This window comes from Herpailurus yagouaroundi, unplaced genomic scaffold (assembly GCF_014898765.1).
Source record: "Herpailurus yagouaroundi ecotype Mexico unplaced genomic scaffold, PumYag 29, whole genome shotgun sequence".
Classification (NCBI taxonomy): Eukaryota; Metazoa; Chordata; class Mammalia; order Carnivora; family Felidae; genus Herpailurus; species Herpailurus yagouaroundi.
In genome coordinates, this window is record NW_024412377.1 from 109,428,160 (window position 1) to 109,441,782 (window position 13,623).

The window sequence follows — 13,623 nt, forward strand, 5'->3', positions numbered from 1 at the left end:
AGAAGAAATACAGGAAGCATAAACCAGAAACTAAAGAGATTGGTAACGTGCAGATGGTAGGTGGGAAAGGGGTGGAAAGAAGGAGAAAACAGGAACAGGGAAGAAGGAGGAGTGATACTGCTCTGAGTATCTTTGTTTATATCTGACTCTTAGAACCATAGTGACAGTTTACATACACTTCACACAGCATAAAAGTAAACTAGACTTACAGAGAAGATAAAAAATGGAATACAAACACTAACAAATACACTTATTTTACAAATGATAACCATATCCACACTCAAAAAGGGTAGGAAAAAATAATCTATTTGGGAAAAGAGTACCTCGACTGAATATTCTAAGGCTAAAGACTAAAAGAACTGTACATACATGCTCTCATCTATTAGAATAAGTGTTTCCCACAGAGATGTAGGTTAGCAATTCTGAAGCTACTATAATTGAACAAGTAAAATATTATAACTAATGAAAGCCAAGGTTCTGATTGTGAAAAAATGTTATAAATCAGTTAAGGGGAAGGTTTAAACACTGTGGTGTTGGAATGGAATCTGAAGTAGCAGTATAAACTCGTGTCTTTTAATATAGTATAGACAAATAGAAATTTTTGTTGTGTATGTTTAGACTGGTATAAATACAAGTGTTTTCTAGTCATGTCTGCCTAGAGGGCCTAGAAAAAATGACCCCAGAGTCTGTGAACACACCTACAGCCCACATTTTGATTTCTTTTTTTTTTTAATGTTTATTTATTTTTGAAAGAGAGAGAGCATGAACAGGGAAGGAGTAGGGAGATAGGGAGACAGAATCAGAAGCAGCTTCCAGGCTCTGAGCTGTCAGCACAGAGCCTGATATGGGGCTTGAACTCACAAGCCTCAAGATCATGACCTGAGCTGAAGTTGGACACTTACCCAACTGAGCCACCCAGATGCCCTGAGATTTTGACTTGTAAACAAGATTTTTTTTAAGAAAAGACAACAGAACTCCTTGCAGTAGTTGCTGATTTCAGACCTGGGGCAGGAAAAACACAAAAGAGCACAAAACATCTTCATTGTGCCAAAAAGCAAGGAAATGCTTAAAGAAAAAGGTATGTCAAAAGAAGATGAACTGATCTGAAAAATATCCTGATTACCAAAATGGGAAGCATTTGAGCAACAAGAAAAATCATACTATTGAATTTTAACCTACGGAGTGAAATGCATATCCAAGAGTGCTCAATGATATTAATGAAAATAAATTCAATTAACATATATAATTAAAGTGACAGCCATTCCTTAAAGGAAAAGCTAAATTAATAATAAATGTAGAAAGAATAGGAAAACAGATTATCACCATTAAATAAACACCACAATAATAATTGTTGCAACCAAGACATACAATGGATGCTAAAATTGTGAAGGAAAAGTTTGAGAAGGAACTTAAGACTTGCAAAATCCCCCAATACTTCCTCCAATATATGTTTTAATTTTAGAGGGACAGTTATTACTTTATGATAGAGAAGTCAGATATGAACACAGCTCATAGCACTCTCAGCCTCCCTAGACTGACAAAGCTTGCATTAAGTACATTCTTATTCTTATACCCGCAGACCCATAACAAAGATCATGTACCCAGTTTTTGCAGGGAATAAAAATGTTAGCAACCCTCACATCAAGTATAAAACCCAACCTGCAGATGAATTAAGGCTTTTTTCCATGCCTATTTTCCTCCCGACAAAGTTAATTTTTAACAGCACCATTTACTTAACTTTTGTGCTAATCATTCCACAAAATGCAACAGCATATAGAAATACATGTTATTCTGCGTAAGGAAATAGTTTTTCTTTCCCTATTAGAAAAATGTCTACGTATAAATCTTTCTTAATTTTAAAATTCTAATCTTTTACATAAGCTTTTAGAAGAGAACTCTCCATGACAATCTAAATGGATTTTATTAAAATGTATTTTTATGTAACAAAAAATTGACAATTGAGAATTTTAATTAAAATGAGCTCGTGTTTAGTGACTTGGTTTATAGGAAATAAAGATAACGTTTTGAAAAATAAATGAACCATTTAAATATTTTGGGTCAAAATCTAATGGAAGCATTTCCTTTCTAGGGGTGGTAAACGTCCTCTTCATTAGATGTATTCTAAGCAGAGAATGGTTGCTTCCAGAAGGATCTCTGACTAAAACTTGAGACTTTCATACTGCATGCATGAAAGAGACTGAAATTAAAATCGGTCTATTTAGTACACTACTATTGTGTCATTTTAAAAATTAGCAAACACATTTCTGAAAAACTAATAGAAAAACTCCTACCAGAATCAAAAGCAGATTTGTAGGTAAAGAATGTCTCATGTGCCAATTCCTTTCATTCACAGCTGTACCTTGCCAAACACACATACACATACATGCCTACTAAATTCAGACACATGTACACAAACTCCTATAAAAAAAAAAAGTACTATACTAGGAACAAAGGGACACAGTTTAAAATACACAATGGAGGGGCGCCTGGGTGGCGCAGTAGGTTAAGCGTCCGACTTCAGCCAGGTCACGATCTCACGGTCCGTGAGTTCGAGCCCCGCGTCGGGCTCTGGGCTGATGGCTCAGAGCCTGGACCCTGTTTCTGATTCTATGTCTACCTCTCTCTCTGCCCCTCCCCCGTTCATGCTCTGTCTCTCTCTGTCCCAAAAAGTAAATAAACGTTAACAAAAAAAAATTAAAATACACAATGGAGTACTACGTGGCAATGAGAAAGAATGAAATATGGCCCTTTGTAGCAACATGGATGGAACTGGAGAGTGTGATGCTAAGTGAAATAAGCCATAAAGAGAAAGACAGATACCTTATGTTTTCACTCTTATGTGGATCCTGAGAAACTTAACAGAAACCCATGGGGGAGGGGAAGGGGAAAAAAAAAGGAGGTTAGAGTGGGAGAGAGCCAAAGCATAAGAGACTCTCAAAAACTGAGAACAAACTGAGGGTTGATGGGGGGAGGGAGGGAGGGGAGTGTGGATGATGGGTATTGAGGAGGGCACCTTTTGGGATGAGCACTGGGTGTTGTATGGAAACCAATTTGACAATAAACTTCATATATTGAAAAAAAAATAAAAATAAAATGTACATAAAACCAGGGACACCTGGGTGGCTTAGTCAGTTACGTGTCTGACTTGACCTGAGTTCAAGCCCTGAATTGGACTCTGTGTTGACCGCTCAGAATCTGGGGAGCCTGCTTCAGACTATGTGTCTTCCTCTGTCTTTGCCCCTCCCCCACTCATGCTCTGTCTCTCTCTCCCTCTCTCAAAAATAAATAAATATTTAAATTTTTTTAAATGTATATGAAAACAAAAAGCCTTCCAAATATTTCCTTTTATTCTTGACTTGGATTCTAATTGAGCACCTTTATTCCCATCTGTACTAACTAAAAAATGAGACAAAAAAGTCAAGAAAGAGTCAAAGTCTTACATTTGTTACTAATAAAATTTAGGCTAGAATATATAGCATATATATATACAGCTAAATCACCTCTTTGTACTGAATTTTAGAATTAGATCCATTTACTTCACTGGTCAAGGTTCCTCACAGGGTTTGCATAGTTAGAATGTAAAGAAACCAGCAAGACAGAGGACAATGCTCACAAGCAAGAAACAATAAATTGGTTATTGCCCCTAGAACTATACAAAGAAATGGAACAGGTTACTGCCAAAATACAGGGAAGGGTTGCCTATTAAAAGAGCTACAGCAAAGATGACCTTTGCTGAAGGGAAGCAGGCACTCCAGTGCAATTAAACAAAGAGAGACTTAGAGAAATAAATATCTTGACCTCATTCTCCTTCTTTCTGACCAACTACCAAGTATCTCCTTAGGCTGAACACAGCTGAAAGCTGGAGATCAAAAGTGCCTATAGCTGTAGTACATAAGCTTTCCTGGAGCAGAAACCAGGATGGAGAAGGGTAAAGAATGGATGTGAAGGAACAAACACAAGATATCTGATACTGATATTCACAGACATTGCTGAGTCAGAGTAGCCAAGAATATGGTCTCTTTTCAGCCATCTTGTTTTCCAAAGAAAAGATGAGAGCCTGGTCTATGCAAGCCCCTTTTCTTTTCAAACACCAACAGTTATGTTATTCCTCCCTTCCAACCAGGAGAAAATGAGTGAAGGAATGGAAGCTAAAATTTTACGTTAATGGTACTCCTTTCACATGGAAGAAACAATAATGAGAGAGGAGGCAGAACTCCCCAAAATTCATTCCTCAAATTTTTGTTTTAATAATCCATTCGGTTAACCATTAAACTCAACCACAGATACATCTTCCCCATATCAGGGTAGGTTATCTGCATGTAATAAGATAGTTCAGCACTGCCCCCTATACACACACAGACACAAGTTTTTGATGTCACATCATTCAGACCAATCTGGATATGTTCCAGGAACCACTTAGACAATGTAGACTTTGCCCTTGGAAGGCACAAGACATTAATGAAATGTCTTCTTAGACATTTAAACAATATTAACTCTTGCAATCCATGAGCACAGAATATCTTCCCATTTATTTGTATTTTCTTCAATTCCTTTCATCAATATCTTGTACTTTTCAATGTACATATCTTCTGCTTCCTTGGTTAAATTTATTCCTAGGTATTTTATTCTTTTTGATGCAACTCCAAGTCATTCTTAACTCCAGTTAAAGATGTATTCACTATCTACTTATCTTTCCATTATATCTAGCCATGTTGTCCAATATTGTCCACAAGAGATGTGACATTAAGATTAAATTTCAACATTAATGTATTCAAATTAAAAAATACCAAAAGAGATTTACATTCAAATCTCCAGGGAGAAATTCAATTCCAAAATTTAAATCCTCTTTTAAGTTAAAGCTTAAGTGTGTTAGATTTAAAAATTATGATCCAAAAACAAATCTTCTCTTGTAATTCTACAAAGTTCAAAATTATTCATTTACAACTTCTTATGCCCAGTCACATTTAAGAAGAGTTCTTAATATTCTTTGAGCAACCATATCCTGGCCTAACTCTCAACAGCATGGGTGTAGTTAATTCAAGGTCTCAACTACTACACTGTTTTTATGCCAGACTTTCATGATCCTGTGACATCAAGTACATACACACAGGATGATCACAACCCTAACCACCATTCACTACAAAAAATGAAAACAAAAACAAAAAACGTTCCATTGCCAAGAGCAGTTATCTCAGGCCAAAATTCATCCTAACTATTGCCCATTCTAAGTGTTTTCAGACTATAGCTGAGACTCAATGGATTTATCAGTGAATGAGATTAGCAGAGAAAATCTTGGTTTCACCTTCACCAGGATACCAAAAAATATGTGTCACTTTTCCAGAATCCATGATATGTAATCTTAAAGCCCACTTGGAAAAATTTATTAACACGAAGTTAATTTGACACTATGCATTTAACATACTTGGAGAAAAAACTCATGCAGACTGTATCTTTCAAGTATGGAATGTTAGATATTGCTGACTTCTCACAAAGTGCAGACCTTTACAAAAGTAGTGACTCCATACTGCAGCTAATTTTGGGTGCTATTCTTCAAAGACAATACACTTAAAACTTAATTCCCATCTTATCTTTGGGTCCTGTGAATTGAATATGGGCTTTATTCTAGTGACATAGACATAAGGTTTTTGAGTAATTCTATGCTGCAGTGGCTATTTCCATTGTCTCTTGTCTTGTAACTGTTTAGTCCTGACCAATCTGCTTCGCAGGGACATCTCTCACTTGAATTTTATCAGCTAGACTTGAACCAGCTTGATATTACATAATTCAGGGGAAGGTCCTGTCTTTTGAGTCTGTAGAACAAGTTACCTGTATTCCACATTCGTTCTTCCACCTTTCATTTCAAGGCCCCAAGTGCAAAACTGAGTTTAGAATAGCCATCTTTCACCAGCAAATTAAGGCATCTACCTCTCCACATGAGACACCTGGAGCTAAGAAATAATGAAATGTCAAAGTAGAAAGTAATACTCTCTCTTATGTGTAAAACAGCTGTATACACAAAGACTGTTTGTGAAGAGCTGATAGTTGTGCTTCAGCCAACTCTGCTGGAGAATAGGTCAAGGTAGTCTAATTTACATCTTCTGCTTCTACTGAGTCCCATGCAACCACAAGGTTGTTTCTGATGCTTCCTGGTGTTCATAACCAACTAAGGCTCAACATACCTTTGCTTTGTTCAGGCTCCCAGAATCCCACACATTTCCTAAGGCTTAGAAAGACTTTCATCTTCTCTGAGACATGAATAGCAAAGTATATTCCCTGAGGCCATGAGCCTAACTCACTCACTTAGGTCTTGCATTATTATGACTCTCCCTGCTGCCTGTAACTAACAGTAGTTTTTGTATTCAGGCAAGTGGCTGTTTTTCCCCCATGAACAAAGAGTCTGTTTCCCTCCTCCTTAACCTTGGCTGGTCTTTGACTATGTGTTTGTTTGTTAGTTTTTTGTTTTTTTGTTTTGTTTTGTTTTGTTTTGAGAGAGTCCATAGGCCTCAGTGATCTACCCTTATATATTTTTCATATATATATATATATATATATATATTTTTTTTTTTTTTTTTACATGGTATAGGCTTAGATCAGAAAACTTTTTGGCCAGGAACATTTGTAAAATACTTTATTTGGCCAATAAATATATTTTACTAAGTGTATTACTGGTATTTAGGGCACCAGTTAGCCTATGTGATCTCATATACTGATCAATCTAGGCTGTCACTTTTATAACAGGAAGAAATAAAAACTTCACAATGAGTAATAATAAGCAGCATGAATTTAAAACATATTGCGAATCCATAAAAATTTCACTGAAAAACAAGAGAAGCTTATTAAAAACTCCCAATTCGTAATTGTAGTGATAATTATAAGATTATGTAGAATGTTAAACAAAAAATTACCGCCTCAAAAATAATCAAAGAAATACTAATGGAATAATCACTGCCAACTATTTTAATAGCTCAGGAGTACATTTAAGCAGAGGCACTACAATATAATGATAAAATCTCAGTTCACCAGAAATATTTGATAGTTCTAAACTGGTATGTACATGGGAACTTCAAAGACATCTCAAAATAAGTGAAATGCAATGAGCAAACTGGAAACTATCTGTGCAATGTTTATAACTAATTAAGAATATAATCCATATCATATACAAAGGATTCCTATGAATAAATAATAAAAGACAATCTAATAGAGAATGGGGCAAACATATGGACATATTTTCATTAAAGAGAAAATACAAATGACAAATAAACATGAAAAGATACTCTATCATCCTAACAACCACATCCACATTTTTGACATGAATAAATTTTGAAAATATAATAGGAATTAAGTATTACCAAGAATGTCAAGCATTGAGAATATTTAAAACTATTGCCAAAACTGTTTACTAGTTTAACTATTTTTGAAAAACATTATTTTCTAAACATGAACATGCACACATCTCACTATCTGGCAACTCTTGTATAAGGTATATTATATACGCATCAGTGACATAAAATAAGTGTAGAATCATTGCTTGTGATTTAAAAAAATGACTGCCCACAGTACAAGTGTCCATTGAAAGTAGAATGGATAATTGAGTTATGGAATATGTATGTATTTGAACATGCAACTGTCAAAAGTATAACTGGAAAAGAAAAGTGAGGCTGGTAAAGAATACATGAGGAATGTCTCAATGTATGTAATGTACAAAATAGTCAATATTAAACCACATGTCTAATAGTGCCAAAAACAATAGCTGTGCTTAATATAAAATTCAGGATACTTGTTTTCTTTGAGACAGAAGGTCACAGAATGTGACTGGGATCCCCCTCCACAACTTGTGCTCTCTCTTTTGCTCAAAATAAGTAAATAAATAAACTTAAAAGAAAAGAAAGAAAGAAAATCATTATAATAAAATTGCTGAACAATCTAAGAAAAAAAAACTTGTCAAAGGAACGATAGTAAGATGGTTACATGACATTTAAAAAGAAACTATGGAAGATAAAAAACAATGGAACAGTATATTTAAGGTATAAGAACAAAATTAACATCTATAAATTTACATGAAGCAAAAATCCTACAAAATAAAGATGTAATAGTTTTTTCAGACAAGAAATTACTGAGGAAATTAACTGTCAGTATGCCCTCTCTAAAAGGGATTCTAGAGGAATTAGGAAAAAGGAAAATGAATGCAGAGACACATGAAATACAAGAAAGCAGTGAATAAAGTAGAAGGTAAATATATGAGTAAATACAGACCAATATTGACTCTAAAGCAAACATGATTTCTTAGAGTATAAAATAGAGTTGAGACTAAAGTGAATGATAAAACCAGAAGAAGAGTAAAAGATGATAAAAGGTACTAAAATTCCAGGTGCATCATGGATATGGTAAAAATAATAATTTGTAATACACTTAAATTCAACAAATACCTATTAACCATAAAAAATGATGACATATTTTAAAGACAAACATTAAAAAGGGGTAAATGGAATAATTAAGGCTTGTGATTTCTTTATAGGACACAGAGAGCTGGAAGAAATATTGCTCCAACTTTTACAACAACAAAAAAAGCCAAATAATCTGCTTTATCAAACATTTATTGAGCTCATAAAACAGCTAAAACACAGGATTACTAAGCTGTAAACTAAAGAAAGACAGGTGCCTTCAAACAGAGATGTGACAAGAGTATTTGTTTACCAGTACCGTCTAAGGCTGAAGCTGGATTAGCACATAGACCTCCTCGGAACCACAAACATAAGGGTAATATGTATCTAATCAGATGACCAACTCCAGGGACATCACTGGATGCTCACAAGAAAGACTGAGGGAAAGATGTTGGAACAGAGAAAGCAATATGTGTAACGTTTTGCATTTATATTTCTCTACATTTATAAATATTCTGGAGGGAAAGACAAAACATTTTTACAAACGCATAAAAAAATTTTCCTGCAAAGAAAAGTGCTCCTTTGATTATTTCAGTTTTCCTCCCTTTTCACATACTTTTCCCCCATAAATCCCAAACACATTTTACACAAGTATATGAAACTTGTGAGAGCAAGAACTATGCCACTTTATATCTAAATTAGCTGTAAGTCTTCAAATTTCATGGATATAGCTTGTCCTTTTTAAACTCCAGCTGAGCATTTTATTCAAATTAGCTCTAAATTTATAACCTGGTACAATTCAGTCCTGGCTATTTTTTTCAGTATCTCCAGATAGCATTTGCTTTATTCCAGATTTAGTGTGCAACAATTGCATTTTCAACTGCCCTGCCTAATATTTTTTTAACAATCTGAGGAATTACTAACCTAATTCAAACTGTCCTTCATTATTTTAGTCTTTATTTTTCCAATTTTTTAATTTGGAAAGGTCTACTTTTATACCTATCAACTTTTTAGTTTGCAAGTTCAATTTTTCTTTTGTATTCTTTTCTCATTTGTAGAAAGGACTTTATATACAAATGAAATTTATTCAAAATTCCTTATTTTATCTGTGTCTAGGAAATAAAAATATACTAATAAGTCTATTTTTCTATATTTGACTTTTTTGCATGTTTAAGAATGAACATACATGACTGCAAATTTATAATACTTCTTTAGCACTTTGTCACCATAATATTAATAGTAACAAAATGTTACATCTTTTGAAACAGTGTATTATAACCAATAAGAATATTCTTTTAAACTCTATGATTTGCCTTGAATTTTAGAGACTTGTAAGACAAATTATGTTTTGTAAGTGATCTATCACTTTTTGTCCAAAAATGTCAAACCATTGATAAGGTAACAGCATCACTGGCTTTCTCTATATTGGTGTCAAATACACATGGGTTACTTATTGATGATGAAGAAATACTCAGTTCAGGCTTCAAAAATTTTATCTGAAAACTGCTAACACTAACTTGTCCTTTGAAATTAATCTTTAAAATGCTGTTTGCCATTTAAGAAACAAAATCAAATGTTCTGGAAGGCTGAAAAACACATGCCCATCCCCAAATTTGATATCTTTCTTTATGGGTCCCTTAGTTGCTACATTAGTGAATATACATGGTCTGTGAAGCAAATGAGCATGAAAACACAGTCTATAACCTGCTATTTAATTCAAGTCTGAATACATTATGATTGAAGACTAAAAACTATCCAAGAAACTAAATACACACATATATTTATAAATACACACATGTCCTCCTACACAAATATAATCCATGCTATAAAAAAAATCACACCAAATATACAGGGTCCACCCCACACTTTTAACACATAGTGACATAATCTATGAGTCACTGGACTAGCTTAGCTTCAATGCATCAGGGAGCTTCTCAGAGGACAAAAGTGAAACACATCATTTGAAAGAGACATTTTGAAAACTGCATTTTTCAAAAGAATCACTAAAAATAGAATCTTTCCATACATTCCTCCCTTCTCTCTACCTCACAATAAGCTCAGAGCCAATTATCTTCAGTTTTCATTTAAAATACTTACATTATAGAACAAGGACAGAGCTGTGCAGCAATAGATGGACAAAGTCAACCAAGCCTTAAGGTTGGGGGGTGGGGAGTGGACTTCATTTGTTACCAGGAATAAATTATGATATATTTACTACAAACATCTCTCTCTATACTTTTAGGCAAATGGGCTTTTCCAGTCCAAATTACCCTTTATTTACATGCATGCAAATTATTTATTTAACAGTATGTTTAAACACATATACTTTAATTTTTTTTTCAAATCATGTATTTTCACACATAAAAGGTCTTACTTTCAATATGGAAGGTAAATTTAGGTAGGTTCCTGAAAGATGTTGGTCCAGAAAACAAAAGTTCTAAGAAGTCAAATAAAGAAAAGTGAAACAGTCCTGTAACAGTATCAAGAAATGCCCACACACACACAAACACACACACACACACACACACACACACACACACACACACACTCTCTCTCTCTCTCTCTCCCTCCCTCCCTCTCTCTCTCCCTCTCTCCCTTTCTGATGTTAATAAGGTGGCAAATGCCACTACCTGCCATTCTATAAAATATTTCAAAAGGTTACCAACTACTTTATACTCACAGATTAACCATAGTTACATAAAAAACAGAGTTTCTAAAGGGTTGAGTTTTACTCAACATCATGACACATGCCTAAAATAGTATTAAACTTCTCTGTAAGCAAAAATCAAAGATGTCTGCCAAAACCTACCAAAGAATATGACTTTCTTAAAAGGAATGATTACCTACTTCTCTGTAAATGACTTAGAAATTACTTGAGGCTGTTCAGAATTACCCAATTTGTGACCTTATTCACACTTCTCACAGCACCGGCTCCCCACCTTTATAAATCAATGGAAGTAAGTATATGGTGCAGATTTGAAGTGAAAAACTATTCAAGGTTATGAGAAAGTTAAAATTTGGACTATATATAAAGATTGTTTTTATTTTCCAATATCTTCTTCAAAACTCTCATAAAGAATTTTTTTTTAAGATTCAACTGAAAACAAAGAAAACCACTCTACTCCTAAAATCAGCCCTTGAGGAAATATAAATTGCTGCTTTTTTTCTTTTTAATTTTTTTTTCAACGTTTATTTATTTTTGGGACAGAGAGAGACAGAGCATGAACGGGGGAGGGGCAGAGAGAGAGGGAGACACAGAATTGGAAACAGGCTCCAGGCTCTGAGCCATCAGCCAGAGCCCGACGCGGGGCTGGAACTCCCGGACCGCGAGATCGTGACCTGGCTGAAGTCGGACGCTTAACCGACTGCGCCACCCAGGCGCCCCCATAAAAGCCAAACATACTTACATTTAAAGCAAATTACTGAATACTCATTTCCATTCAAAACAAAATAAACACATATTTCAAAAAATGCATGCAAAAACACTCTTCTCATTCTCAAAAGTATTTAAAAGTGCAAGCAAATATTCACTTTGTATTAGAATGTTTTCATGTCATACAGACACTCTTCTTTCCTTTCATAAATTTGTTTTCAGTTTAGGAAAAAGCCACTATGGCAAATTTTCTACTTCAAGGCAAGAACAAAGGACAACTAGAGAAAACAGAAAAAGAATACTTAGATATTAGGTGTGTGGAAGGAAGATAGGGCAGGTGGACATGGGAAGGGCAAAGGGAAATGGAAGAATGTCATGAAGAATCCAGTAACCTATGCTTGTTCACATAGCAGTCACGGTGGTCCAAAAAGGAGAGTGAAGGAGGTAAGGCCTTTTGTGGTTCAGACTAACAATACCTTTGTGGTTCAGAGTAACAATACTTTTGCTCCACCACTATCTATTTGCCCAAACAAGGCACAAGCCAGCCTGATACAGTGTGGGCGAATAATCTCTACCTTTTAAAGGGAGGAACTGCAAGACGCATGCATTACAATGGGGATGCTAACAGGAAGGAGTGGAGATTGGAACTATTTATGTAACTAATTAATTGACCACAATGACTCACCAGAGAAATCAGATGTCAAATTCTGTAATACAGTAAAGCTTCATTTCCTTTTTTGTAGTTTAAAAAAATATATAAATAAAATTCCTATTCTTTTCTTTCTGGATCCTTTGAAATTCCTCATATGTTGTGTCTTTAACAGCAAGTATTCAATTTGATTTATTAAAATTTAACAGAAAAAAATACCCCAACAAACTCTGACTTTCAAATAAATCAAATTAGTAAGAAAGTCTCCCAAAATATCTAATATTAAAAAAATAATTTTGAGGCACCTGAGTGGCTCAGTAGGTTAAACATCTGACTCTTGTTTTTCACTCAGGTCATGATCTCAGGGTTTGTAAACCTGAGGTCTGGGTCGGGCTCTGCATGGACAGTGTGGAGCTTGCTGGGGATTCTCTCTTTCCCTCTCTCCCTCTCTCCCTCCATGTTTGCACTCTCTCTTTCTCTCACTCAAAATAAACAAAGAAACATTTAAAAATATGCTAATTAAGGTTTTTTTAACCATATTTTTATTTAAAGAACTACAAATGACTTCCCATAATAAAAAATGAAGACAACATTCTCAGTTTTTCCCACCTTCCCTTCCACAGCCTTTTGTATTGGTGAGTTGTTTTATATATACCCTTTATAATAACTTTCACATACTATTCTATAATCATAATATGCACAGTTGTTTCATATTTTTCCATATTTCAATGAATTATGTATTTACAACTAGGTCTTTAACACAGATGCCTCAATTCCTCAATTCTATTTAGATTTACTTCTCAATTTGCCTTAGTTTATCAGCAAATAGTTTATCTCTAAGAGTATATTTGTATGCTTTATTCCTTGAGTTCTTTCCTAGTTAGAAATGTATGTCTACTGTATTAGTATCACAAGTGAATCTAGGTGAGCACACACAATTTCTCTCAGAATTTTATTGGTATTGATTTATTATCATTTAGCTTTGAATATAGTTTGGTGAAAGCTAAGGAAAGTCTGATTTAGTTGCTAGAGGTTGTTTTTCAGCTAAGTATCATTATATTTTTATCATTTTGTATCGATGATGAAATTTCAAAATACTTTCTTCATCACAGAAGACAGTTTGCTCCACTTTGTATTCTGTATAACGTATTGGCTATGCATTCACACTCCATTCTAAGAACGGATATAGTCACAAAGTACCAGATAACAGGGAGGGTGAG